General features: G+C 47.1%; 1 long non-coding RNA gene across 2 annotated transcripts; it reads right to left on the bottom strand.

Moving 5' to 3' along the window:
- Positions 1 to 243: 243 nt before the first annotated feature.
- LOC135983244 (uncharacterized) lies at positions 244 to 27,086 on the bottom strand. Of its 2 annotated transcripts, none has more exons than XR_010600846.1 (3): positions 26,889 to 27,086; positions 17,544 to 17,638; positions 244 to 7,020 (listed from the first exon to the last, which is right to left on the bottom strand). It is a non-coding gene; the product is annotated as an uncharacterized LOC135983244 (long non-coding RNA). The 2 variants fall into 2 exon arrangements; XR_010600847.1 differs by having other exon boundaries at positions 17,544 to 17,635.

Here is a 27,086-nt window from a genome sequence, read left to right as displayed (position 1 = left end):
ATAAATCTGTTTCACCCTGTATAAAGCTTATGCAGGGTAAACTCATAAATTGTTCGCCCTCTATAACACTGATAGAGAGATATGCACAGTTGTTTGCTCCCCCAAGTATTAATACATACTCTGAGTTAATTACTAAGTAAAAGTAATTTTATTAAATACAGACAGTAGGATTTAAGCACTTCCAAGTAGTAACAGACAAAACAAAGTAAGTCACCAAACAAAATAAAATAAAATGTGCCCATCTATGTCTAATCAATCTGAATACTGATAAGATCCTCACCATTTCCAGAATGCTCCCTTTTACAGACTGATCTCCTTTTAGCCTGGGTCCGGCAATCACTCACCCCCTTGCACACTGTCCTTTGTTCCAGTTTCCTTCAAGTATCCTGGGGGGTGGAGAGGCTCCTTCTTTAGCCAGCTGAAGACCAAAATGGAAGGGTCTCCCATGGGTTTAAATGGACTCTCTTGTGGGTGGACCCTCCTCCCTCCTATACAAAGTCCAGCTCCAAGACAGAGTTCTGGAGTCACCTGGGCAAGTCACATGTCCCTGCATGACTTTCAGTCTTTACAAGCAGAAGCCATTGTCCACATAGTATCTTGTATGTCTCCAGGAAGACTTCTTATGTGGATTGGAGCATTCCAAGATGCATTGTTCCCCTAGTGTTTCCTGATCAGGTACTTAACCTGGCGAATTCCTTCCTAAAGAAGCTGACCAAATGCCTCACAAAGCTTACTTAAAAATCAAGCCAGCATACAGCCCATATTCTTAACCTCAAGTACAAAATGATATGTGTACAAATAGGCTGAATAGATATAGTAGACCATAACCTTTACAGAGATATGTTACATGGCACAGGCAGCACAGAACATATGTCATATTCCCATAAAGCCTTATGGGAGGTACTGTCACACAGGTACTCCCTCCAAAGATGGCTGTCTGGTTAATCTCTGTGCACGTGTACCAGGCCTGAATTTCAGGAGGCTGCAAGGAAGCGGTGTCCAAAGTATCAAATCAACAATGAATCTGCAAGTCAACCTGACCTGCACTGTTAGTATTTCCAAGCTACTCTGTTTTCCTAACAACATTTTCAGAGTCAAATTCTGCCCTCACATAATGGGGACAGATAAGGTAAATACCAATTTTTGGTGTATGGATGAGATCATCCAGCACTAGATTAGTTGCCACTTTAAAAAAAATGAATGTTTTTAAAGGGCTCTAAACCCTCCTGCTTCAGGGAATGATCCAGCTGCTGACTACTAGGGGTCAGGAGGAAACTTCCCTAGGGGGCAGGCTACCCCACAAGTGCCCATTGCAGGTGTTCTTCCTCTGACTGCTTTCAATGACCGGACAAGATGAACCACTGCTCTGATGCAATATGGCAGCTCCTACGTAATGTGACTTCACTGTAGAATAATGGTCCATCTGATTATCACAGGGTTTGCCTGATTCTGGTTATCGGACAGTGAGCTTTTTATTGTATGGTATTTCACTAGTGCCATCCAGTCACCGTTCTTACTGCACAAGTCTCTCCTGACTGTGGGCCAACAATACTATTCGTTGACTAAATATTCAGTGAAGGGATAAGAAAAAATGTACAACCCACTCCAAATCCAGGGGTCTTCGGTTTACACCAGGACTAGACATTTTTGAGATTGAATTGGCTGTGCAAAGATGCCTTAGTATAAATGACAGTCAGGCTCTAGCGGAGATCCTACTTCCACTGAAGCCAACATTAAAACTCGGGTTGACATCACAGGAAAAGACCAAGGATTCATTAAATGCTTGTGGACAGAGCTGTTATTCAGCAAAGCATTCGTATTTTCCAGCACTCAACTGTGAGTCATAATCAACCGATTCAGAACATAATGGCTACAAGAAAGTTAGCGACTTTAGCAGGCAACATGCACATCGTGTTACCACAAAGGACCAGGTTCCGTGAACAATGACTGCGTGTGGCACTGGAAGGCCGGACTCAGTAGGACAACTAGCATGCTAAATGTCAAGCACGTACAAGAGCCTTGGCAGGATCAGGGGCTAAGATCTTAAGTGAGATGTGAGAGGTTTGCATAGACTTGCTGGCTCTCTGCACTGGGATGAGTTCCCACAGGCGAGTTCTTGTCAGCAGTTCACGGGACATCTGTGTCCATTGCAATGGTTTCATTCCAAGAATACTTCCCACCCTGTGGTCATATTTGTTACATATTTACTGGCAACTAGTGATGCTCTGTACGCTGCCTGAGTATTTTGAAGAGCTAATTTCTTCGTGGGCAAGACACTGTCAACACTACTGGATAAACAGGGAGCTCAGGGCTTCCCCCTCCCCTCACAAGAAAAAACACAGATGAAGGGGATAGGAAAGTGACAGAACACAACAGGCGTCTTGAGTTTTTGCTTTTATCCTTGCTTACAGAGGCAGCCAAACAACTTAAAAGTGCTAAAGTGTTCAATAAATATTTAATTACCCCAACAGAGAGCTATAACAAACATATGCAAATTCATGGGGATGTCCTTCACCTCTTCCAGATGGCGTCAGGTTCACACTGTGGAAGAGACAGCCAAGCCCACATGAGTATTTGGAGGAAAACAAACTTTAACCAAATCCTTCCCTCCTGTGCAACTTCTCTGCCTAGAGCAAGATTGCTCAGGTGTGAGCGACGGGAGAGTGAGACTATGAGCTTTTGGCTCATTGTGGGCTGCTTAATTCTGGCTAAGATGCTGAATGTCAAATACTAAACCAGCTACAGGAATGTTGCCAAATTCCTTCTAAGTGTTACAAGCTTCTGCATTCTGCACTCCATCATCTGAAGAGCAGGTCTATCTTGTTTCCTAACTCTTTATCTAGAGGCTTAACAAATGCCTAGTAGGTTAAACTTCCCATGCCATACTAGAGCACAGTATATATCAACTAGCACAGCACTTGAAAAGTGGCTCTGGTTTCTACATATTGAATGAGAAAGGGTAGAATCACGAAAACCTCCTGTACTGTCTTGCCAGCTCACAATAGTTGATATTTTACATAAGCTTCAGTTCCTATGGACAAATTATAACGTGATAATCTCAGCTTTCATTAAAAAAGGTCTAAATTTCTAGCGACTGGTTCATGTCAGAATTTCCCATGAAATGGAAACTTCAGAAAACATTAATTCCCAATCAAAACAATTTCAAGTTTCCTATGAATTAAAAATTCTAATAAGTTTCAATATAGAATCAAAATGTTTGTTTAAGATATTGTCACAATGTTTCAGCTCATTGTTTTTTACTTGTATAATACATTATATACACAAATGTAAATTTCTACAATTGATATTTTAATAGAACTTTACTACTAAAGTCAAAACAAAAAATGTTTCTAGACATATTTAACTTTCTTTTCAATGGGAAAAAGTCTAGACCCAATCCCACAAAGTTTTAATTTTGACAAAATTACATTTGGACAGAAAATTGTCAGCAATAGTTTTTGGCTGGCTTTAGTTTCTAAGTCCCCTTGGCTCCAGAGAGGAAAAAAGTGAATGTGGCTGAAGCGAACACAAAGACTCAAAGGGGGGGGGGGGGGAAACCTTGTTTTTTTTAATTTAAATATCTCCTGATCTTGGGGGCCCATCCCATGATTTTGGAACATTGGGGTAGTACTATCATATATCTGCCCTTCTCCTACATCTCTGTGAGGGACTGGGAATGGAACAGGGAGGAAAGAATTAATTATATGGTCATCTAAGCCTACCACCAATGCCCATCATCTTAAGAGAAATGAGGCTCCAGATCACTAGGATTTATATCACAGTAGCAGTAAGAGGGTGCAGCAGAGAGAGGCCCCCACGTCAGGCAAGGCATTGTAGAAACACAGTAAGAAAGTGTAAATACCCATGTAACGGTTTATGAAAGGTAGGGTGATCTATAACTGGGACTTTTGTGTCAGCGACACAGTCCTTGCCCTGGAGACCTGACAACATAAGGTGGTGGAAGAGAAACCACCCACCCCCCTTCTGGCAAACAGGGAAGTGAGGTGCACAGTCAGTGAAGTGACTTGCCAAAGCTGGGAATTGAACTCAGATCCCGTCCCTCAGTCCAGTACCGGAGCCACAAGCCCATTTTTGATCTCACATTGGAGTGGAATGGATAGCACTGCCATTTCTCCCCATCCCCTGAAGCTGCTTTGGTACGATCTGTGACCCAGAGAGCACCCCAGTGGCAGATGGCACACTGTCATGGGTTTACCAACAGTGGCATGTATTGTATCATTGGAAAACTAACAACTCACTGTTCAGACTACTCCTGAGTGATGTCTGTCAACCCACAAAAGAACTTGATCAGTGGGTAGGAAATGTGAATGAAAGGTGTTTAAACCAGGCGTGTCAGGGGGAGTGAACGAACAGGGTTTCTCGAAAGGAAAGAGGCCAACACCTCAAACTAGGTATAGCCCAAGTCAATGAGCTATTCATTGTACTGTAGGTTGCAAGGAGAAATCATTGGCATTGTAGCAACACAAGCAGCACAGAAGAGCCCGGAGTCTATGCGAGACAGCATGGTGTCCACGCCCAGCAGGGCATGGGAATGTGTTATGTGTTTGTAGCAGATTGCAGACTCACCAGCACAGCACCTCCTGCTGGTCATCGGGGAATTAGCTCTTTTCCAGCCTCGGAGCACCCTCTGCTGGCTGCTGTCTCACCTGCCTCAGGCCCCAGTGCCCTTTAGTTCAGGGTGCTGCCCCAAAGCACTGCCCCCACGCTCTGGGTCTCCCCTTCCACAGGAACCCCCAACCCTCTAGCCCCACCTTGCCTCAGTGGCTACTGCCAGTCATCATCTAGCCCCCGCTCACTGGGGCAGACTGCAGTCTAATGGCCACTCATTATTGGCAAGGGGGTAGGACATGTTGCCTTTGCCTAGCCCCAGGCTGCCCCAGTACCTTCTTTAGGCCTTGCACAAGGCCTGCAGCCTGGGGGTTTACCAGGCTGGAACTCCCCAGCTCCCTTTACCCTTCCCTAGCACTGCTCCACTTCAGGTACCCTGTATTCCCAGGGAGCCGGGCCCTTCTCACTCCAGGGCTACAGTGAAACTCCTCTGGCTCCTGGCCCTCCAACCCCCTTATCAGGGCCAGCTGGGCCCTGATTGAACTGGCCACACCTGTGGTGAGCTACTCCCTCAGCTGCTCTCACTGCTTTTATCCCAGCCCCAGCCCTCTCCAGCAGAACAGGGGTTAAAAGCAGCCTTGGAGTGGGGCAGTTGCCCCACTATGTGTTCAGGAGAATACATTTCAAGGAATCACTGGACCATAAAGAGGAGGAGCAAACCCTTCAGTTATCCTTCACCCAGAGAGACAAAGGAATTGAACACTTGGAGTTTTGTGAAGGGCTCTGGCAAGCTATGCTGGCAAAGAGACTTGGGGAGAAACACTTCTGCGCAGGAGAGATTTAAATCAGGTTTTAGTGCATTTTTTACTTTGGTTTGCCTGTAACCCCCTCTCTTTATGATTGGTATCACAAACCTCTGACTTTGTTCAGGAAGCTTGTTTTACTCTTCATAGAAACCAACACAACATTGTGATTGAAATTAGTGTTTGGCAAAGCCCGGCTCAGTTCAAGAGTTGCAGGCTATTTTCTCCTATAAAGGGGCAACAAACAGCTCTGCATTCCTGGGGAGGGCTGGACTCTGCAGGGAAACCGTTTTGGGAAAAATCAGGACTGGGAGGGAGTTGGGGTCACTCTGCAAACAGTAATTGGGAGTCGGAGGCAGGGTGAGACCTGCATGCTTGTCGGCTGGCTGGGGTGAACTGCTGCAGGGTGTGGAGGAGGGTGTCAGTGACACCATGGGAGATGCTTGTATGCCTGGGTTTACTTGGCATGGAACAGGGCAGACAGCACAAAGGAGCTTCCAGTAGGGGTCACAGTTTACACGCTAAGGATGTCTATATTCTAAGCTAGGGCGTCAAGTATCAAAGGGGTAGCCGTGTTAGTCTGGATCTGTAAAAGCAGCGACGAGTCCTGTGGCACCTTATAGACTAACAGACGTATTGGAGCAGGAGCTTTCGTGGGTGAATACCCACTTCGTCAGACGCAAGTAGTGGAAATCAAGCTAAACTAGGATGTGAGTCTTGGCTCACATATACATACTCACACTACCTCTCATCTGAAGAGAATAGGTTTAAAGCCCCTTTGTGCACAGGAAATGTGCGAGTAGGTGGGTGGGGACACATTCACTCCCTTGTGTTCTAAAGGGCGGCACCTATCCTTTCAAAGGAAGTAATTCTGCTTGCAGCTACAGCCCCATTTGTGCATGCAATTACCCAGTTTTGGAGCTCTGATCAGTGCCTTGCTGACGGTCACGAGACTCTAGCCAAGCTGTCTGAAGTGGTTAATCACTCCCTGGTGGTGAGGGGCGGAGCTGATCTGAGCTAAGCAGGGAGACTTGGTATAAAAAGTCATTTCCTAGGCAAACTCAAGCGCAGCAAATAGGGGAGTTTTGAAGGGCGCATGAGAGGTTTCCCTTCCAGGTGCAGTGTTACGTGTGACATCAGGCTGGCCTGTAATGGAACTGCAGTGGTGATCTGCAGTGGACGTGCTGTGTTCTCTTCCTGCCTGAAGAGAGAAGGGACTCCCGGTGCATGAAGTTCCAATTGGTGGTTGTGCTGGTGGAGAAGATTGTTGGATTGCAGTGGCACTTAAAGATGCTACTGAGAATCAGAGAAGCTGAGGAGCTCCTAGACTGCCAGATCAGAAAACATTCAGAAGAGAATGGAGCTGGTCACCAAGGAATTGGAGAGAAAGGGAGTCAGGAGGAGGCCTGGTGGTTCATAACCACCATAGGTAGGAAGTCACAGAAGCCTTCTATGCAGCTGGAGACAGATGAGAATGGTCAGCCTCTGGCCATCAGAGAGAAGAGGATCAGGTGGAATTCCACACAGCCAGAAGTTACAAAAATCAATACTGGGTCCTCAACCTGGTGGAAGATACCTCTCTGGAGTCAGCAGGACCAAGGGAATGGAGAGATGTATGGTACACACATGGATGGCAACTTAGCCCAACCTGTGAGGGGGAAAAAAAACAAAATATCAAGGTAGCCCACAAAAGTTCTCCAGCCATCCAAAAAAGACAGACAATCCTTGTTGGAGATGCAATTTTTGCGGAACATTGGTCCACCTTCTGTGGGGAAAGGGAGGTTGTAGATTTTGGATAGCCTCCACCTCAGGAGAAGGGGGACCAATCTCCTAAGGGACAGGCTGGCTAGAGTAGCAAGGAAGGAATTAAACTAGTAACCAAAGGGGAGGGTAAACAAAGGGCAGATATGAGCACAAAAATTGAGATGTTGAAAACAAAATTAATCAAGGAGCAAAAAGATATGAAGAAAAATTCTTGACTGGCCTGTAAACCAATGCTAGGAGCCTGGGTAACAAACAAGAGGAATTGGAATTGATCATTTATAAACAAATTCAATCGAGTTGGTATTACTGAAACCTGCCGGGATGATTCGCACAAGTGGAATGTTAAAAAACCAATGGACATCACCTATGTAGGAAGGATCAAGGGGGCAAACAGGGTGGGGAAGGGGCACTTTATGTCCAAAATGGCATTTCCTGTTTCTGAATCACTGATAACCTGGAAGAAAATGATCCTGAAGCCTTACAGATCAATGTCCTAACAGATAAAGCACTAGGTGGTGGTTGCTACAGAGCACCAGATCACGCCGAGGAATAGGATGTCTGACTCCTTGCAAACCTATCTATAATGTGCAAGGGAAAAACCTGCATGATCAGGTGGATTTCAATTTGAGACACATGCTAAAGGTCTCATGCTATCAGTACTAAAGCATCTTTGGGATTTCTAAACATAATGACAATTTCCTAACTCAGAGTGTTGCAGCCAACACTGGGGAATTCTATATTCGACCTGGCCTTAAGATGAAGGGAAACTGATCAAAGAACTTAAAAAAATAATGGTAGCTTAGGTACAAGTGATCACACTTATAATGTGCAAGGCAAGGAAAGTCCAGACCAGTAAAATATATACACACATGGTGCTTTGATAAGGCCAGCTTCATAAAGCTGAAAACAATTATAAGCCAAATCAGGAAGAATTTAATCAGAAAAATGTGAATGATATTTGGGAATCATTTCACACCTTACTAAAAAGCCACAAATTGAAGGAAGGATTTTTAACCAGCACAACTGTCTATTTGGTTAAAAAGACAAGCGAAGGCAGCTGTACATTTTATATATCACACACGCATAAGAAAGGGGAAGCTGATCGTAATAAATATAAATGGGAGTTAGGAATTGTAGAAAAATGATAAGGGAAACCAAGGGACACAAGGAAAACTACGTCCAGCAGAGTGAAGGACAACAACAACGAGATTTATTTAAGCTATACAAGAAACTAAAAAGATATTGACAATGGTATTGGCTTATTATTTGGTGTAAATAGAATTACCAAAAATAATGCAGAAAAGGCAGAAGTGTTCACTGAGTGTTTCTGTTCTGTGTTTGGGAGAACATAAGAACGGCCAGACTGGCTCAGACAAAAGGTCCATCTAGTCCAGTATCCTGTCTTCCGAGAGTAGCCAATCCCATGGGGTCCGATGCGGGCTAGCATTTCAGGGTACGCTGCCACTACTGAGGCTGGTGAATTGGCCAGAGCAGTTAGGGCTCTGTAATTTACAGTGAGGTGCCAGGTGCCGTTTGGCTTTTTTACTGGCCACACAGCAGCATTACAAGGGGATGCAACTGCTTTAATTAGTCCCCTTTGTTTCAATTCCCCAAGAGTTGCCCCCACCTCTGCCAATGCCTCCCGAGGAATAGGATATTGTTTTTGTGGGGGAGGGTCCCTGCCCTCTAGCAGTACCTCCATGCTGCCCCTACCACAATCCAGGTTATCCATAGCCCACTCAGGGATGTGTTTTCACCCTGCCGGAAGTGGTGGGAGCGCATGTGCTGCTTTAATGGTCATAGAGGCTATCCCCATAGGCATGGTATAGCCCTGACCGTCCTGCGTTTGCCCCAGTAAACACAGCCAATTGGCTAAGTTCAGTACAAGTCCCAGCTTGTGTAAATCTCCTGCCCCCAACAGATTAAGCATATTATTACAAGCCCACATAATCTTCCCAGATTTTTTTGATCTGTCTCCGCCTCAGGGTTAACTGCGTCTCCCCTCCCGTTGCCCCTACAATTGTCACAGTTTCTTTTGCGGGCCTTCCATGCCCCCATGTGGTTAAACTGATGGCTGCTCCAGTGTCTATCAAAAAATCCCTTATGGGACTCCCTTCGATCGCCCCCTGGAGCGTGGGGCGACCAGATGCATCCCGTTCTAAACTGAGAACATGGACAGGATGCCTCCCATGGCACCCCTAAGTCACAGCACCCACCTCTGTCCCGCGCACTGGTTCACAGGGGGAGCGGGGGGCCTGGCACTGAACACATTCCTGTCTCCAAGCAAAATTGTGTGTCTGGCATTTCAGGCAGTTCCAGTCCCCTGGCCTCCAGGGCCACGTTCCCCCTGTTCTGGTAAGACCCTGGGTAGTCAGTTTAGCCTGCAGTCTCTGGATCTGTTGCTCTATAGCTGCCCGCTTGTCCCTGACTGCCCCCCCCCCCCCCCCAAAGCCATGACCTCGCCCTCTACCTCCTCCCCTCCGGGCTGACCCACCCCTTTTCACCTTGTACTGATTCCCTGCAGTAATAACATGGACCGGCTCTTCCCCCTGATGCATCTGCCTCCACACATCTGCCTGTTCCAGAAACTGGGGTAGCTGATTGGGAGCAAGTTCAGGGAGCTGCAACCTTAAATGCCCCACAAACTGAGGATCGCTCAGCTCCAACCATTTCTCCAGCAATTCCACACCCCTACCCTGCTCCACACCCCCACCAGGTCCTGATGCCCCTGTCTGGGGTATCACCCATGGACCGTCCAGGGGGTCCACCCAGCACCGTGCCCATGCCTGTATGCGATTAAGTGCATCCCGCCCTGCTTCCCCAGGGATTCGCTTCATCTTATTCATCCCCGCAGTACGAGAGTACACCCCAAACAACTGGTTTGCCATCTGTCCAGGGATTAGAAATGGGTGGGCCAATCCTGCCACATTGATTCCTAAGGTGCCCCGTCCCAAAAGACTACGCCATATGATTACCTGGTCCTTACGAGTTAGACCCTCCATCTTCCCACCCACCTTCACTAGCCACAGCACAAACTGATCCCAATCCTCCTGGGGTACCTTTCCCAAACGGCCCAGTACTGCCTCCCGGTCCTTCAGGGACAAGGGGCGGATTTCTGCCTTTCTACTACTTGTGGGGCATGATCCCCCCACCCTGCAACTGGGGCCACTATTCCTGCCTCCTGTAGTTTCCTCCGGGTAGCCTCTCTTGCAGGGGCTGTAACTGTGGATTGCCGGCTTACAACGTCCACTGGCAGTGGGGGGGTACAGTGTTTTTTTAGGATAGGGTGGTGGAGGTGTCGTCTTTTTAGCTTCATTAGTGGGGCAGATGGTTTGGGGTCCCCAACTTACTTCCTGTTTGCCCCTAATTTATATAGTAATATTTTTAGCTATACCTTAACCAATCATTTTACTAAAATTTACCTAACCAATCCTAACATATTGTAACAGAATTAGCTAACCAATTCTATTCCACTACCTTAATTAGTTTACACCCAGCAAAATGAATTATACAGCAAACAAAAACAATTACAAAACCAGACAAAAACCATGCAAATAAACATACAAAACAATACAAAAGTAAGAATTTTACAACTACATCTATATAGACATAAGGGTTTTCCAGCTGTGTCTATTGATAAGTGAGTTCTTACCAGACAGAAAACTATCAACCTAAGTTTTCTTTTACATCTTCTAGGCTCTTCCCTTTCTCTGGAGGTAATAAAAATATCAGAACAGCATTGTATTCCTAACAGCCCAATAGCACCTTATTTCCATGTGACTACTTGGGAATGTGAAAATGTGACTGTACATTTTCCAGTTTATGGCTGCCTCTGCTGCTTAGCCTACGAACCAGGCCTCAAACTGTTACAGTAAGAGAAGGCTCTTAGAATTAAAATTACTTTTTGTATGTGTTTCTTTTATATTTCTATAACTAGCTAAGTAATAAAAATACACCTACATTCTTAAAGTATAGGCCTTTACAGACAGGCCTAAATATCTATATCCTAACACCCATGTGCCCCAGAGGGAATGAACAGAACAGGGAATCATCAAGCAATCCATCCCCTGTCACCCATTCCCAGCTTCTGGCAAACAGAGGCTACGGCCACCATCCCTGCCTATCCTGGCTAATAGTCATTGATGATACAGTCTCATCATATGGTGATAACACTCTTTCCATTCCACTAATGTCAGCATAAAATGTTAAACAGAAGCAACTAAACTCAGACATTTTTCAAATCAGCAGGTCTAGATAGCCTGCATCCAAGAGTTTTAAAAGAGCTGGCCGAGAAGCTTGCTGAATCACAGTGGTCCCTTCTATCCTTGGAGTCTTTGAATCTGCATATATAGTTCAGATAATGACAAGCCCAGTCCTTATTTGAACACTTACCACACTCTGCTGCAGACATAGTTGAAGGCATTGCAGATTACTATCCTGTTACTTTGGTGTCTGGACCATTACTAGAGAATCCTGCAGAAACACAGTGTGCATCTGTATCAAGCCTAAGTCTCCATAGCCCTTCTTTCAAAATTTACATACACCAGCCCCATGTCCCTACTGAAAAGCCTTTCTTGGTATTGTTTTAAAATAAAGGTTTGGGCCTCCTACAGAGAGGAAGAGGCTGCTGATTTATGATTGTGTATTCCTTCTGCAGTTCTTCTTCCTTCTGCAGTTTGTTACCCAGGGTTTTCAGAACCCAAAGCCTTGGTAACTTAACGGTTTTTCTCCAGGCAGTGTCAGGAATAAACTACTGGGGGCACAGCTCAGCCATCTGATATATAATGGATACAAACAAGAGTGCGCGCGCACACACACACACACATGCTGTCGCCATAGCTTTACAGCATTTCAAGACATTTATATTGACCTAAAGTTAAGACGTAGTTACAAGGGATCAGTGGCCAGGTTTCAGGGGGCCCTGCCTTCCGTCTAGCTGATGGGGACTTTAGCTGTCAGATCTTTGCCCAAAGAAAGCTTCCTCAGACTGCTCCAAAGCAAATTCTTTTGCCTAACGTTTTATAGCTAACGTCAAACAAAGCACATGACCTATAGTGACTCCGAGTGGGTCACCGTAGGAACCCCAATGGGTCACCAATTCCCTATTTTCAGGGAATCTATTCATTATCTCAGAGTAAAATATTTCGTGTCATAACAAGAAAGCGTACATGGTAATGGTGTCAGAGGCACTGCAGATCAAGGCTGGCCATCCCAACAGCCCTTCTATTCTCACAATACATTCGCTTCTTATCCCATCCTCCCATTCTGATAGCAAAGCTGCAAACATGCCGCTGGGCAGTCTTACCTCCCAGGGCCTAAGATTTTCCTAGCTATGTGATGTTTGGGTTTCAGCTGGCAGTGGACGAACGTACAAAATTGCTGACTGCAGTGCTGTCAGATTCTGGGGTAACAGTTTATCTGCGGGTTTAGGCATCAGATATAGTTTTATAATACGTTCCTAAACCACTTGCTTACTCTTTTGCTGCTGCGCTTTCCTATTCACTAGGAGCTAGCTGCAGCGCTAACACACTCCTTGCCAGCCTACACACAACTCTGGCCAACAATCCAGTATTGGCTCCTCCAGAGCCGGGCGAATCAGGCTAACAGCGAATCGCAACCCTGAAATCTAACGTACTGAATAACCTCAGCCCGGCCTCAGGCCAAAGAAAATCCAGCCTACCTAAAAATCACAGAGACGCACTCGGAGCTGCTGAGATGTGAGCTAATGCAGCCAGTAGGATCACGGAGGCAGGGTTGCCTTTCGCACTGAATCCTGATGGTGAGGGACTGTATGTATAGTGGAAATAAAGGAGAGAGGACAAACAAAGCTGGTTGTATTAGCGGTGACACTACATGGAGAAAAAGGGGGGAGGCTGGTACACTGAGGATAACATTTTGAAGAGTGCCTATGCGCCTAACTCTTCATTGACATACAACAGGGTTTAGGTGCTTATGAAAATATTGTCTTAGAGCCAAATTCTGCCCCCCTCTCCACTAGAAGCGGTACCCCATTCCCACAGCATAACAAGGTGCAGCTCGTAATGGAGCAGTTGGGTCATGTGAGATGTTAGAGAGTCTGTCACAGCTGCCAGTTAGGGAACAAATCCAGTGCAGAGAAGCTTCTCTATTCGGGGCAGCACTTAACTACATGCTGTCCTGGCTCAGGACTTGCTTTAGCTCACGTTTTAGAGACTTGTGCTGTCAGAGAAAGGGTTCCTGGGCTCAATCCCTACTGGACAGTCATCCCACAGTCGTGGGAAATGAGACATTAGGTCCCAAAGCTACAAGGACCAAATTCTACCCTGATGTGCAACCCCACTGAATTCCAATATGGGTCTATTCCAGACAGAAGCAGCAAGTGAGACCCAGTCAGTCTGGAATTTCCAGCAGTTTTATTCTTTGTCTAGGTTCTGATTTCTAAGCATATTTTAGAAAATGGTCCCAAAAGGGGCCAAGGTGATAGCCATTCAGATGATAGCTCTGATCATCCATGTGAGAGAGCACAGGTGATAACATCTCCACGTGGTTCTCCACACTACCCCACAAAAGCACCTCCTGCCACACTTCTGGGTTAGAGCACAATTCAGTCACCCTGGCCTGTCAGAGAATTCTGCTTAGCTCCAATTGTGATGGCGGTTTTCATGGTGCAGGCCTGGCACAACAGAAAACTGCTCTAGTGGCATGGATGGAGGATCTTCTGTCAATGGATAGAGGACAGACAGACATTTTTATCATCTTAGACCTCTCTGCAGCATCTGACGCTGCTGACCATGAGATACTGCTGTCTCGTCTGAGAGGTGGCAGGGGCCAGGGTTATGTGCTAAAATGGTTGGAGTCCTTCCTGGAGGGATGCACCTAAATGAAACTCCACCTCCACCACTAGATCCCTCACTTGCTGAGTTCCACAAGGAGCAATTCTCTCGCCTGTCCTGGTCAGGAGGCCTGGACTCAAGTGCCAGTAATACGCAGACAACTACCAATCCTTCACCATGCGATCTCACCACCACCACCAAGATGGCCTAGTGTTTGGTGGAGATTAGCTCATGGGATGAACAGCTAGCTGAAGCTAACCCCAATACGGAGGTAGTACTTTGGGCAAAGGACAGTGTTTTGAATAGTTTGCAACCATGGTGCAGTCCCCTTTGGTTGAAGGAACACACCCAGAATTGGTCAAAACAGTCCACAGTCTAGGACTACTATTGGATTTCTCACCAATTCTGAGTTCTCATGTAGAAAGCAATATTGATAGACACTGCTATCATCTCCTTCCCATCCTGGTGGATGAAGACCTTGCCTCAGTAACATGCGACTTCATTACTTCCTGCCAGGACCACAGCAATGCAGTATACCTGGGCCGGAAACAGCTTTGGGAAACTCCAACTAGCACAGACCATTGCAGTGCGTCTCCTCAGCCACACAAGGTACCTCAAACACATCAGACCTGTCCTCCATACTGGCTTCCCACAGAATTTTGGATCAAGTAGAGTAGAGAGGTCATGACGTGAAGGCCACCACTAACAGTTCACAAGCTATAAAAGGATATATTTGTAAAAGAGCAAACATGCAGAGAGAAAAGGAGAGCGGAATGAGCTATTAGACTAGATTTGTTAAAGCTAATTTGTTTTCATTTTCAGTGCAAGAGATGAGGAGGAAGAGAGAAGAGACGAGACACGTACGCGCCATCCCCTCCTGCGGGAGTGTAATCAATGATTGAAGGCTTAAGGCAGGTGTGTACTGCAGTGACGGGTTGTGACTGCAGTTCCCGCTGACATACAAGTTGTCTGCGATCACACCAGGAACCCTGGGTACTCGCTCAGGCAGCTAGCCTGCACTGAAGCCCATGCTGCTTTCGCTTCATGTCTACCAGTACCAAAGCTAGCTTGGGTGGATGTGTAGCATACCAGGGTACAATCCAGACTAATGACCCCTGCCCTGCAACGTTAGGTGGCTTGTGATGCCTTGCTGAAGTAGCTCCTACCTGGGCAGCGCACAGTCAGCCTTCTAGCGTGCAGACAAGAGAGAGAGTGAGAGTAAGTAAGTAACTGCTGCCTGCCAGCCACACTCAGGTTACGCACTAGCTGTAACCAGCCTAGATTATATTGCAGGGTGACCCCAGCACACCCCCAGGAATGGCCATCCAGTACTGCCAGCCCTCTCCTGGACAATTATTTCTTTAATAGAAAGAATATGCACATAACTTGCCACCCCAAATGGAGTTTCCCCAGACAATACAATGTAAGCACACTAGATTAAACAATAAAAACAATCTACAAAGAGATTTTAAGTGAGTACAAGTAATGGAGAATAAAAGTCAGAAATGGCTACAAGAAAAAAGTTAAGGCTACTGGTGTCTAACTTCTTAAACTATGTTAAATGCAAAGCAAAGGTCTCTCACCCCATGCTTTCAGCAGCGTTCCTGACCAAACGTCTTAGGTCAGGACCCCTCCCTCAGTCCAATGGCGGATTCCTTTGTCCTTCAGTTCCAATGAATCAGGGGACAGCAAGAGGCCTTTTGGGGTATGTCTGTCCCTCCTTTTTATAGTTTCAGTCCCTCTCCTGAAACACATTTCCAGCTGGGTACCAGGAGACAAGAAGTGTATGTGGAAGAATGTTCCCTGCTGCTTTTTCCTCACCGGTTGGAGCTTCCTTGGTTTCCCTTCCTGCTTGATCACTCTGTTTACTGCTTCAATGCAAATTAAGCAGAGCACACACCCTTTTGTTTCAGGCAGACCTGTTTGCCAATCTAGGGTTACCATACGTCCGGATTTTCCCAGACATGTCCGGCTTTTGGGGGCTCAAATCCCCGTCCGGGGGGAAATCCCCAAAAGCCGGGCATGTCCGGGAAAATCGGGAGGTCAGCCGGGCCGGGGGGGAGCCGGGTCAGCCGGGCCCGCGGGGAGCCGGGCCGGCGGGGAGCCGGGTCAGCCGGGCCCGCGGGGAGCCGGGTCAGCCGGGCCCGCGGGGACCCCGGCCGGCGGGGAGCCGGGTCAGCCGGGCCGGCGGGGAGCCGGGTCAGCCGGGCCCGCAGGGACCCCGGCCGGCGGGGAGCCGGGTCATCCGGGCCCACGGGGAGCCGGGTCAGCCGGGCCCGCGGGGAGCCGGGCCCGCGGGGAGCCCGGCCGGCGGGGAGCCGGGTCAGCCGGGCCCGCGGGGAGCCCGGTCAGCCGGGCCGGCGGGGAGCCGGGTCAGCTGGGCCGGCGGGGAGCCGGGTCAGCCGGGCCGGCAGGGACCCCGGCCGGCGGGGAGCCGGGTCAGCCGGGCCGGCGGGGACCCCGGCCGGCGGGGAGCCGGGTCAGCCGGGCCGGCGGGGAGCCGGGCCCGCGGGGAGCCGGTCAGCCGGGCCCGCGGGGAGCCGGGCCCGCGGGGAGCCGGTCAGCCGGGCCCGCGGGGAGCCGGGCCCGCGGGGAGCCGGTCAGCCGGGCCCGCGGGGAGCCGGGCCCGCGGGGAGCCGGGGAGCCGGGCCCGCGGGGAGCCGGTCAGCCGGGCCCGCGGGGAGCCGGTCAGCCGGGGGGTGCGCCGGGCTCCGGGGGCCGGCAGTGCTGGGCGGGCCGGGGGTGGTCGGCCGGGGCCGGCACCCCAGGGCCCGAGCTGACCCAGGCTGGAAACGCCGGGGGGCCAGCCTGGGCCGGGCCGCGCCTCCTCCCCCCACACCCCCCTTACCTGCTTCAGGCTTCCCGCGAATCAAATATTTGCGGGAAGCAGGGGAGGGGGCGGAGACTTTGGGGAGGGGGCAGGGTTGGGCGGGGCTGGGGGCGGGGCCAGGGGCCATGGAGTGTCCTCCATTTGGAGGCACAAAATATGGTAACCCTAGCCAATCTCAGTAAGGAATGTGTGTTAACACCAAGCAAGGGACTCATAACTTCACAGACATGTTGCTACAAATTCGATCTGGACAGTTCTAACCAGCAAATTAGCAGTTTTCAAATGATAGCTTGCAAGGCCTATGTTGTAAAAAGATTTCTACAATAGTGTGCAGGGTGTGAATGCAGGGGTACATTATGTCACAGTATGTCTGTGCAAGTGGGAATCACACCCTATGTTTGTATAGACACCCCTCCTATTCTGAATTGTGAGTACTTCCACATGAACGGGGACAATTGCAGTTCTATTTCCAAGCCACATACTTACTCCCCTTGTCCAGAAAGGACAGCTCCAAAAATAGCAACTGTTATTGCTAATCCTGTGATATTGCTTCTTGAGGGTTAAGTAACCCTCTTCATTAGCATAAATCAGAGTCAGTCACTTGAGTGGGCTTCACATCAGGCCCTAAGTCAATGAGGAAAAAAAAGCCTACCACTCTTAGTTCACTTCATTATCTTGCCCAGCATCAACATCAGACTGACAGGCCCATAATTACCCAAGTCATCCCATTTACTCTTCTTAAATATTGGCACAACATTAACTTACTTCCAGTCGTCTGGAACTTCCCCCGTGCTTCCAGACTGATTGAGGGTCCAGCAATGCTCTTCACCCAGCTGTTGGATACAAGTTATCCGGACCTGCTGATTTAAAAATGTCCAACTTTAGTAGCTGCTGTTTAACATCCTCCTGAGACACTATTGGAATAGAATAAGTGTTGTTCTCATCATCCTCATTGCGTGATAGGACAATTTCTATTCAGTTTCTTACACCATGTCCGTCACTGTGGTATCTGGCCCTAAACCTCTGTACATCCGTCCTTGGTTTGTAAATAAGGGAGTGGTTTTATTCCCTTCTCCCTGCCTCCTTGGTTATTTACATTTTAAGCTGTTTGGTTACAGTCTCTCTTACCTAGCGCAGAGGGGCCCTGATCTCAGTCGGGAACTCAAGGTGCTACAGTCAGAAATCATATGAATTTGGGGCTGACCTCTTCCATACAGCAAGAGGGCCTGACATTTTAGTGGACCCAGGCTCCAGTTAGTCTGAATCCAGTTCCATCTGCTTTTAAAATGTAGTGCTGTGTTTTGTGCTATTTACCTAGATTGGTTTAGTACTAAAGCGACTTTGCTGTTGGCGGATATAGTATGCAATGCAGCTCTCTTTACATGAAAGAGGCCTTTACGGCCTACAGGAGAATGCAGGTGGAAAGACAGTGTCCCCCACTCTGTCCTTCTCCTCCCAGCCCTCCTCCAGGTAGAATTTCAATGACTTTTCAACAGCCACTTGCTTTACAGGCCGATGACTTCAGTGATTCCCGAATACCGGCCTGGGCACCCTCCCTCCTACAGAGGCTCAGTGCTATATTCCCGCTGCCTTCTCATGACTGGATGGCAATTAGTCCTATAACGTCCTTGTGATCTAGTTTAAAGGCAGGGTGGCAATTGGCTTCCCAAGCAGCAGCATGGATTCCCTCCCCATCTCGGGATCGAGAGTGTTCAATCAGAGGGAAAATGTGATCAGGAGTTTACAAAGTACCTTGATTTGACTATTCCTCCTCTATGCATCCATTACCTGGGATGTGGCAAACATGCTCCTGCATTTCACAGCCACCATGGCATTTCACACCTGTTATGGCCCACAGGAATAATCCATTAAACTGACATTGTTGGACTGAAGTGGCTTCTCCTGTGTGTACTGAAAGATTTTACCTCCTAGATACGACAGGTAGCAAGCCAGCAGTCATTTCTGTTTGGCTTGTAGGAGACTCCATTAATGTGCCTAACCTGGGTGGGAGCACATCTTGCCAGCACCAGTGCTAATCAGAGTCTGTCAAACGACGCATTTATACCCTGAAACAAATACAGACTCTCACATGGAGCAAGTGCCTCAGTAATGCTGAGGCCATGTAAACCAGGGGCATTCAAACGGAACAGGAGTGCGCTGTCCCACACACTCAGCGCCTGCTGGGATCCTGCACAATCATTAACACGTGCTGTGATAGCACCCAGAGGCCCCCGCAGAAGTCAGGGCCCCGTCGTGCCAGGTGCTGCACAGACCCGGACAAAGTCACTCACCCCCAAGACAGGCACTATAAACAGACCAGGCAGAGAAACAAAGTGCTATTAACCCCATTTCACGGAAGGGGAACTAAGGGGCTTCCGCATTAAATGCCTTACCAAAGGTCACACAGAGAGTCTGTGGCAGAGCAATACATAGGTCCCTGGAGTCCTAGTCCAGTGCCTTAAGAGAGTCTGTGGCAGAGCAATACATAGGTCCCTGGAGTCCTAGTCCAGTGCCTTACCTGCCACACCATCCTTCTTCTAAATGACTTGAAAGAGATACAGGATGGCTACTGAGCACAGGGAAAAAAAGTGGGGAGGCACCATTGATCTCATTTCCAGGGCGGTACCTGCCGAGCTTCCTAAGCGAGCTTACGGAGTAAGTTTTTGCCTTGTCTACATGGGGGAGAAGCCCACTTTAGCCGGTGTGCACTAGCTACTCCCCATTAGCGCCCTGCGTGGACAATCCTAGCAAACTACAAGTGCCTTTGTGAATACTAGCCTGGGACATTAAACCACCTGCGGGTCTTCTCCCTGTGCAGCAGGAGCGCCCACCTGGGATGGGACTGTGGTCACTAAGGGGCTATACTGAGAATGCTCAGTCAGGGCAAACTACACGGAATAGGGCAGATGATCCCCAGAACCGGTGGTTTATTCTAGAATTAGATTTCACCACGCCAGTAACCAAACAGCTTCTGTAATGCCTCACTGGTGACCAAGAAGACAAACATGTTCCCTTCAAGCAATCCAGCCTTTGGCTGCCACCCAGATAGCCAAGTCTCATACACTGAGGGTTACTAAAAACCTTATTCATCATATATAAGGTTCTACCAATCGTAAGAGATCGGACACATTTCTCGCCAGGTCAATGAATAGTTCAGATCTCACCCAAATTCACGCTTACAGCCAATCCTTATTAACTAAGTCTAGGATTTATTAATAAAAAAAAAGAAAAAGTTGCTATGGTTAGAGATCATTATACATACAGATATGAATACAATTCTTAAGTCAGTTTCATGGCTGCAGATTTGTAAAAATCCTTCTGGAATCAATTTAAAAGGATATAGTCCAATAGGCAGCCCAAGTGTAGAGTTTGTTCCAATTCTAACATGAAAATTGCAGGGTTAATCCAGAGTAGATTTGGAGACCTCGGTTTTGTGGGCTTAGACTACCCCTGTCAAAGTTTAAGCAGATCGGAGATAGCAAGGATCAGGCCCGAAACTTCCTTTATAGCTTGCAGCCAGTCACCGTCCCAGCAGGCCTTCCTTGGATGAAGAATAGGGAATGTACATTGTTGCTTTGAAGCTAATCTGTTTCCTAGGCATACATTGGTAGCTAGTCGCATTCATTAGCATAAGGCAACTAACCATTCCAACAGGTCACAGGTAGTTTTACTATGTGGAGTTACAATTTCAAAGAGAAATGAAGACATTAGATGGGACTTGTGGTGTAATACATTATGATATCCCCTTTTTGGTCTCTGAATCGAATACAGTAATGAAACAGACAGGAACAGAAGTTTAGCGTTTACAGGAGGATTAGATCACATTGTTAAACTTCTAACACAATAGCGGTAAACACAGACAAATACACTTAGTATCTCTTCTTGACTCTAACAATACAAGTCTATATGTCAAGGATTCTAGTACTCAACGTGGCTTTGATAGCTATCTACGAGGAACGGCCCTGTTTACCATTTGAATACTCTAATAGGTAGGGTGACCAGATGTCCCGATTTTATAGGGACAGTCCCGATTTTTGGGTCTTTTTCTTATATAGGCTCTTATTACCCCCCACCCTCCGTCCCGATTTTTCACATTTGCTGTCTGGTCACCCTACTAATAGGTCCTGAGGGTTGCTGTCAGGTCAGCCAGTCTGCAGGTTGCTTCACCCCCTGTAATGCTGAGCCAGCAAGGGTTAATACGGAGTAGCTAGGGGGCTTCCACTTCACTCCCTAGCAGCTAGCTTACTGCCCCCTAACGTCTCTGTTTAGACAAGCCCTTGGACTCATGCGATAAAGGCTGCGGCCACAGAAGAGGAGCAGTCACTGAAAGTACTTTGCTGTAGACAAAGAACCGTTTTCTGGCCATTTTCACGACGCCCATCAAGATGCAGTCAGACCAAGGGCTAGTCCAAGCTATTAGAATGAATTTGATGGTTATGGGCACCAGCTACCAAGTCACTAACGCAGGTCTAACCGCGCTATAAAGGAGAGGTCATAGTGACGGAGAATACCTCCACTAAGGCCCACGTCAGACCACAGAGCAAAGTCAGGCTGAGCACAGTCTTTGTGATAGTAAAAATAGTAATATTAATATTATACAGCCCTTAACGAACCAGGCAAGATTTCGATTAGCTTCCAAAATACCTTCCCTTCTCCCTGTCAGGTTGTCTCAGAGCCACCCTTCTAACACCTGGACCCACCCTACTTCTACCAGTACACAGACATGGTGCACACTACTGGAAAATCCAGAGCTAAGGACCATCAATGACGGTGGTCATTAAACTGTGGGGCACAGGGAGGAACATCCAGGGGGGCACAGCAGGGCTCAGGCCTGCCCCAACAGGGGACATGGAGGGAGGGCCACCCAGTCCCGCTTTGTCCCCAGCTCCAGCCTGGCCCCAGACACGAACACATTCCCATTACAGGTAAGAGGGAGCATGAGTGGAAAAGTTCGGGCACCACTAGTCTAGGAGATTCTGCTCCCGGCAACTTGGGGCTCACAGGGTGTGAGTGAAATAGCCACGCACTGCAACAGGAAGATCTGTCTTAAGTATCAGAGTTACAAATAAAACTCACAATGCAGCAGGCAAAAAAAACAGTACTGATAAATATATGCAGGCAGAAAGAGTCTCTTCAGCCTAAAATGTTCACCACAGTTGACAGGCAATGCAGATATTCTAGCCTCTGATGTAGCTCGTGGTATTGATTATGATAAAATCTGAAATGCTCGATAATGTCTAGAATGTGTCTCAGCAACTTTAGCAACCAAACAAAGCAACTTTTGGCTTTAACTATTGGGTTTATGGGTCAGCTACTAAAGTCTGATGGAACATATGCATCTTAACAGGTCTCATGCTATGGCTATATTTTATAATCAGTCTACCCTGCTTGTAACACCCCCATCATGCACAACACAGATTTGAGTAATGCACATTACACATGTTTTAATCAATCTAGGAAGAGGGAGACATGATAGTCGCAGTTGTCAAAAGAGGTGAGTGATTTTTTGTGCCCAAGTGAGATCACTTAAGAGGAATCTGATTTTCAGAGTGTGTTGAGCAGCATTCAGGTCCCTTTTAAGGTGTCAAGCTGGGCACCCAAAAACACACTGGTCACTTTTGGAAAATTGAGAGACTTGCCTAGTAAGTTATTAAAACAAGCACAGGATGAGGAGTCTACAACACTTTTCCAGACAAGGAGAGCCACCCTCAGGCTCCCAACAAGGGAACTGGCAGAAACAGGTAGCAAACTCTTTATCTCTTCCCTTGCTTTGGGCAGGCGGGCAGAGAATGCCGATTTTTACTGGTGGCTAGACTGACTGATTCATGATCACCAACCCAGGCCAGGTCGGTGTCACTGAGGCAGAGTTCTGCTGAATGTGTCAATACGAGCCTCACCTTATTTTGCTAATTGCTGATTTTGTTACAATATCTTTTGCTCACCCTCTGTAGAATCCTCATCTGTCTGGATTTGTTTTCCATATCACAAGTTTATCTCCTCTTGAATTTTTCTCCAGAATTTGCTTTAATTACATTTCCTGCGGATTTCTAATCTTAACATTTCCCTTATGATGTTTTTCATCCTTGAGACATCAAACATGAACAACCCTTCATTGTTTCTTCTAAAGCAAGTCAAATTAAATCCAGGGAACATTGATTTCAGATGTGTCCCCATTTTTGTTTTAAAGCTTCTGTTAAAAGCCCAAGGTAGTACCTTGCAGAAGATATATTCTCATAGGATTGTTTGGTTGTGCCTATATTTCAACAAAGTAACGCTGTATCTATTCAATCTCATTCCTCTTTAAAAGTGTTTCTGACGGGTTGTAATATTAAATTTTTCAATAGATTCTGACCTAAATAAATCTGTGAAAGCTGCATGGATCTCTCGTGACTGCAGCTCTCTTCCTGAGAAATAAAAGGACTCTCCTCTCATTGCAATGGCAAATCAGACTAAAGTGACTCATGTTTAAAGTTCACAGGCAGTGACACATACACAACAAGTCACTGAATTCTATCTTAGGACATTTTTCTAAACTATGATCCCCTGAATAACCTCTGCTCTATTGACCAGTCCGTTTCAAAATGGCTTCCAAAACATTGGTCTTAAAAACATATCTACTGGTAAAGCATTACAGGGCAGAGTCCTCCACCTTCACCCTGCATAGTACCTGACTGAGTAATTCTACTGAATTGCATTTTAAATCTAGTATCAGAGGGGTAGCCGTGTTAGTCTGAATCTGTAAAAAGCACAGGACCCTCTGTTGCATTTTAAATCTACGTTCCCTGGATTTAACGGCTCTTCCTTTGGGAGAAGAAAAAAGACAAGAGATGACGAGTGCTGCTGCTAGGGGCAATCACACGCTAAGGTGCTCCAGTCACAAGGAGGTACCAGAAGCATTGCAGAAACTGGTTTCTGGCCCCATTTTAATCTCCCATGCAGTTTGGGAAGGAAGGGATCAGCGTTTACTCCCCTCGTGATTCTTTCCAACCTTGTAGCAATCATGGATATTGGTTTTCACACAACCCAATACCTGCAGGTTCTAGACTCCTTAACTCACTTTAAACAGTCCACAAAGGGCAAACCAGGGCGATGAACAATCCCCCCTCCCAGGCCATCACAGACAGGAGACAGGCCCACAGGAAAGCAAATACAAAGGGGCTTGGCTCTTCCCTTGTGGGCTGCTACCTATAGATCCCAGCACACACTCCCTCCCGCCCAAGATCCTACCTTCTGCTTAGCTTCCCCCTCCCAGCCTCAAGTCTGTGAGCCATGATCAGAGCACGGGCTTGAGGAGGGGATGCCAAGAGGGACATGAGGCGTGGCCTTAGTCAGCAGGTGTGAGCATGCTGCCTCTACAGCACTCGGCAACTGCAGGGCAAGCCAAGGTCAGATTGCCAGAATCCGACAGCAGCGCCTTGCAGCCGGCAGAGAAGCACGTGGAAGTGACTTTCCAGGCAGAGGGGTTCTCATTTAGTGCTAGCGAGGGGGCCTGTGACTGAGCCAGTGGTACTCCGGAGGGGTTAGCTGACTTACCAGGGAGGCTGGAACTGAAAGCAAGAGAAGAGAAGTAAGAGCATTGATTTGAAGTGACTAGTACTGAACCAAGAGCCAAACCCCGCTCACATTACTCATGTGAGGAATCGGATTGGCTTCCCCACTACAGCTTAACTGAGCGAGGGGAGTAGGATTTGGGTCCGACTGTGTAACTCTTGGTGGTTTCATTAATTGAGTATCATTTCACAGTGCTTTTCGTGAGGACTTTCATAAAAGGTTCCCCCAGGTAATTTTAAAATCTGTCTCATAATTAGTGTTTAGTTGTAAACTTGAAATAAAAGTGGCTTTTTTGTCTGCCAACACTGGTTTTCAGCTCAGCAGCTAAGAAACAGCTCATGTGTGTTAACGCAGCAGGTCTAGTGTCAGTTATAATAACTTATGGAAATCCTGTCATCAACTCCTTTTGTGAAAGTGAATTTAATTTATTACTAATCCAATATTCACACCACTTCCCTCCCCCCCCATGCTCAGAGCTACATTTGTACCAGCTTCCGACAAGGGCAGCCTTCCTCTTAAGGCTGAGGATTATACCTAGATTACCATTAACTCTGAGATGCAAAGTTATTCCTTTTTTCATTAACTGTGGCCAATACTTTAAACACAAGAACCAGGAACAGATAGAGAAGTGTTCTCTTCAAACCAAGGATGACTGGATGAAAAATGACCCAACCATTTTTAATTCTTAGCCTCTCCCACCGCCTCACCCCAGTATATGAAACCTTTTTAATTATACCAATGGCTCGAAGCCAAGAAGGAAGACACATGATCATTTCCAGTATGCGATCACTTATTAGAAGAAAGCTGCTTAAAATAGTACTCCCAAAGCAAAGGATCGATAACTCCTAGGGGAGAATTTGATACATTTCACCTGATGAGTAAACTCTCTTCTAAAAAGCGAACTGAACTGGGCTCACCAAATTCACACATGCTTAAAGGGAGCTTAACATATGCCTGATCTGGCTTTGAGGCAGGAGTGCAGGAAAAGAAAATGCATATTTTAAAATAAATATTTAAACAAAATATTGAGCTCTCTTTTTCCCTTTTGCAGGGGCAGAATCCAACCTCACTCACTCCATTTCTAACCCTGATTACAATCCTTCCCAGATTCAATAAAGCTACCCTAAAGCCATGAAATAGGGCTTCCTCTGTCCTTTGGCGTTCCGGGTCGCGCTGCTTGCACTCTGATTTCTACCGACTGCTTCAGAGGAGAAGTGGGGGGCTGGAGCAGAGTGCTCAGGGTCAGCAGTAGCGGTCTCTCTGCTGGATGTAAATTTACAAGGTGAGCAGCAGGGAGTTTACAAGTCAAAGTGCTTCAGTTGGAAGCGACTTGTTTGCTAGAGTTCACAATTCTCCCAAATAGCTGCTGCAGCTCTAATGAAAGCATGTGGAGTCTACTAAGTCTTAATAAAAATAGACTGAGTTGCTAGGTCTTTATGAACAGGCAAGAGGGTCAATTTAGTGCCCTGGAGGAGTGAAATCTACTCATCACCTACCCTGGGAAGGAAAATAAATGGGAAACGGCACAAAAACCTATCACCAAACTATTCATGTTCCCCAGTGCCTTTGAGTAAATAGAAATATGAATAATTGTTACAGCACAGTACTGTTTATCTCATTCATAGTCTCATACTCCGACTTCAGAAAGCCCTAATAGTTCCAAACCCTTCCAGCAGTAATGGGATTGCCTGCCTTTCCCCTTTTCCCCAGAAAATATCATATTGCCTCTATATAAATCCATGGTACACCCACATCTTGAATACTGCGGCCAGACGTGGTCACCCCATTTCAAAAAAGATATATTGGAATTGGAAAAGGTTCAGAAAAGGGCAACAAAAATTATTAGGGGTATGGAACAGCTTCCATATGAGGAGAGATTAGTAAGACTGGGACTTTTCAGCTTGGAAAAGAGATGACAAAGGGGGATATGATTGAGGTCTATAAAATCATGACTTGTGTGGAGAAAGTAAATAAGGAAGTGTTATTTACTCCTTCGCATAACACTAGCACTAGGGGTCACCAAATGAAATTAATAAGCAGCAGGTTTAAAACAAACAAAATGAAGTATTTTTTCCACACAACATACAGTCAACCTGTTGAAATCCTTGCCAGAGGATGTTGTGAAGGCCAAGACCATAACAGGGTTCAAAAAAGAACTAAAGTTCACAGAGGATAGGTCCATCAATGGCTATTAGCCAAGATGGGCAGGGATGGTGGCCCTAGCCTCTATTTGCCAGAAGCTAGGAGTGGGCAACAGGGGATGGATTATTTGATGATTAGCTGTTCTGTTCCTTCCGTCTGGGGCACCTGGCATTGGCCACTGTCAGAAGACAGGATACTGGGCTAGATGGACCTTTGGTCTGATCCAGTATGGCCGTTCTTAGGTTCACTCTGGATAAATTGGTACATGAGTGATTGGCCCTATCACAGGGCAGGGCTTCTCCACAACTTCCAAGCATATGCTGCCACATCTAGCCTCCTTTCAGGTTTATTGTGCAAACATAAGCCAAAAAAAAAAAAAAAGAGAGAGAGAGAGAAAGAAACAGTCCTTTAACTTACCCTGTGTCCTGTGGTTTCATGGCCACCTCTACCAGGAGTCTCTGAGGAGCCTACTTCTGGCAGCCTCCCCAGCCCAACCAGCTCTGTTCCCTTTCTGAGGCTGCAGTTTCAGGTCAAGCCTTTTAAGCACCTATCCCTTTGCCACAGGGCCCCCAGCCCAGGACTGAGCCCTCTCCCCAGGAACAGCCTGCCCCAGTT

Source organism: Chrysemys picta, chromosome 4 (genome assembly GCF_011386835.1).
Source record: "Chrysemys picta bellii isolate R12L10 chromosome 4, ASM1138683v2, whole genome shotgun sequence".
In the NCBI taxonomy this organism is placed as follows: Eukaryota; Metazoa; Chordata; order Testudines; family Emydidae; genus Chrysemys; species Chrysemys picta.
This window is presented reverse-complemented; position numbering and strand designations above follow the sequence as displayed.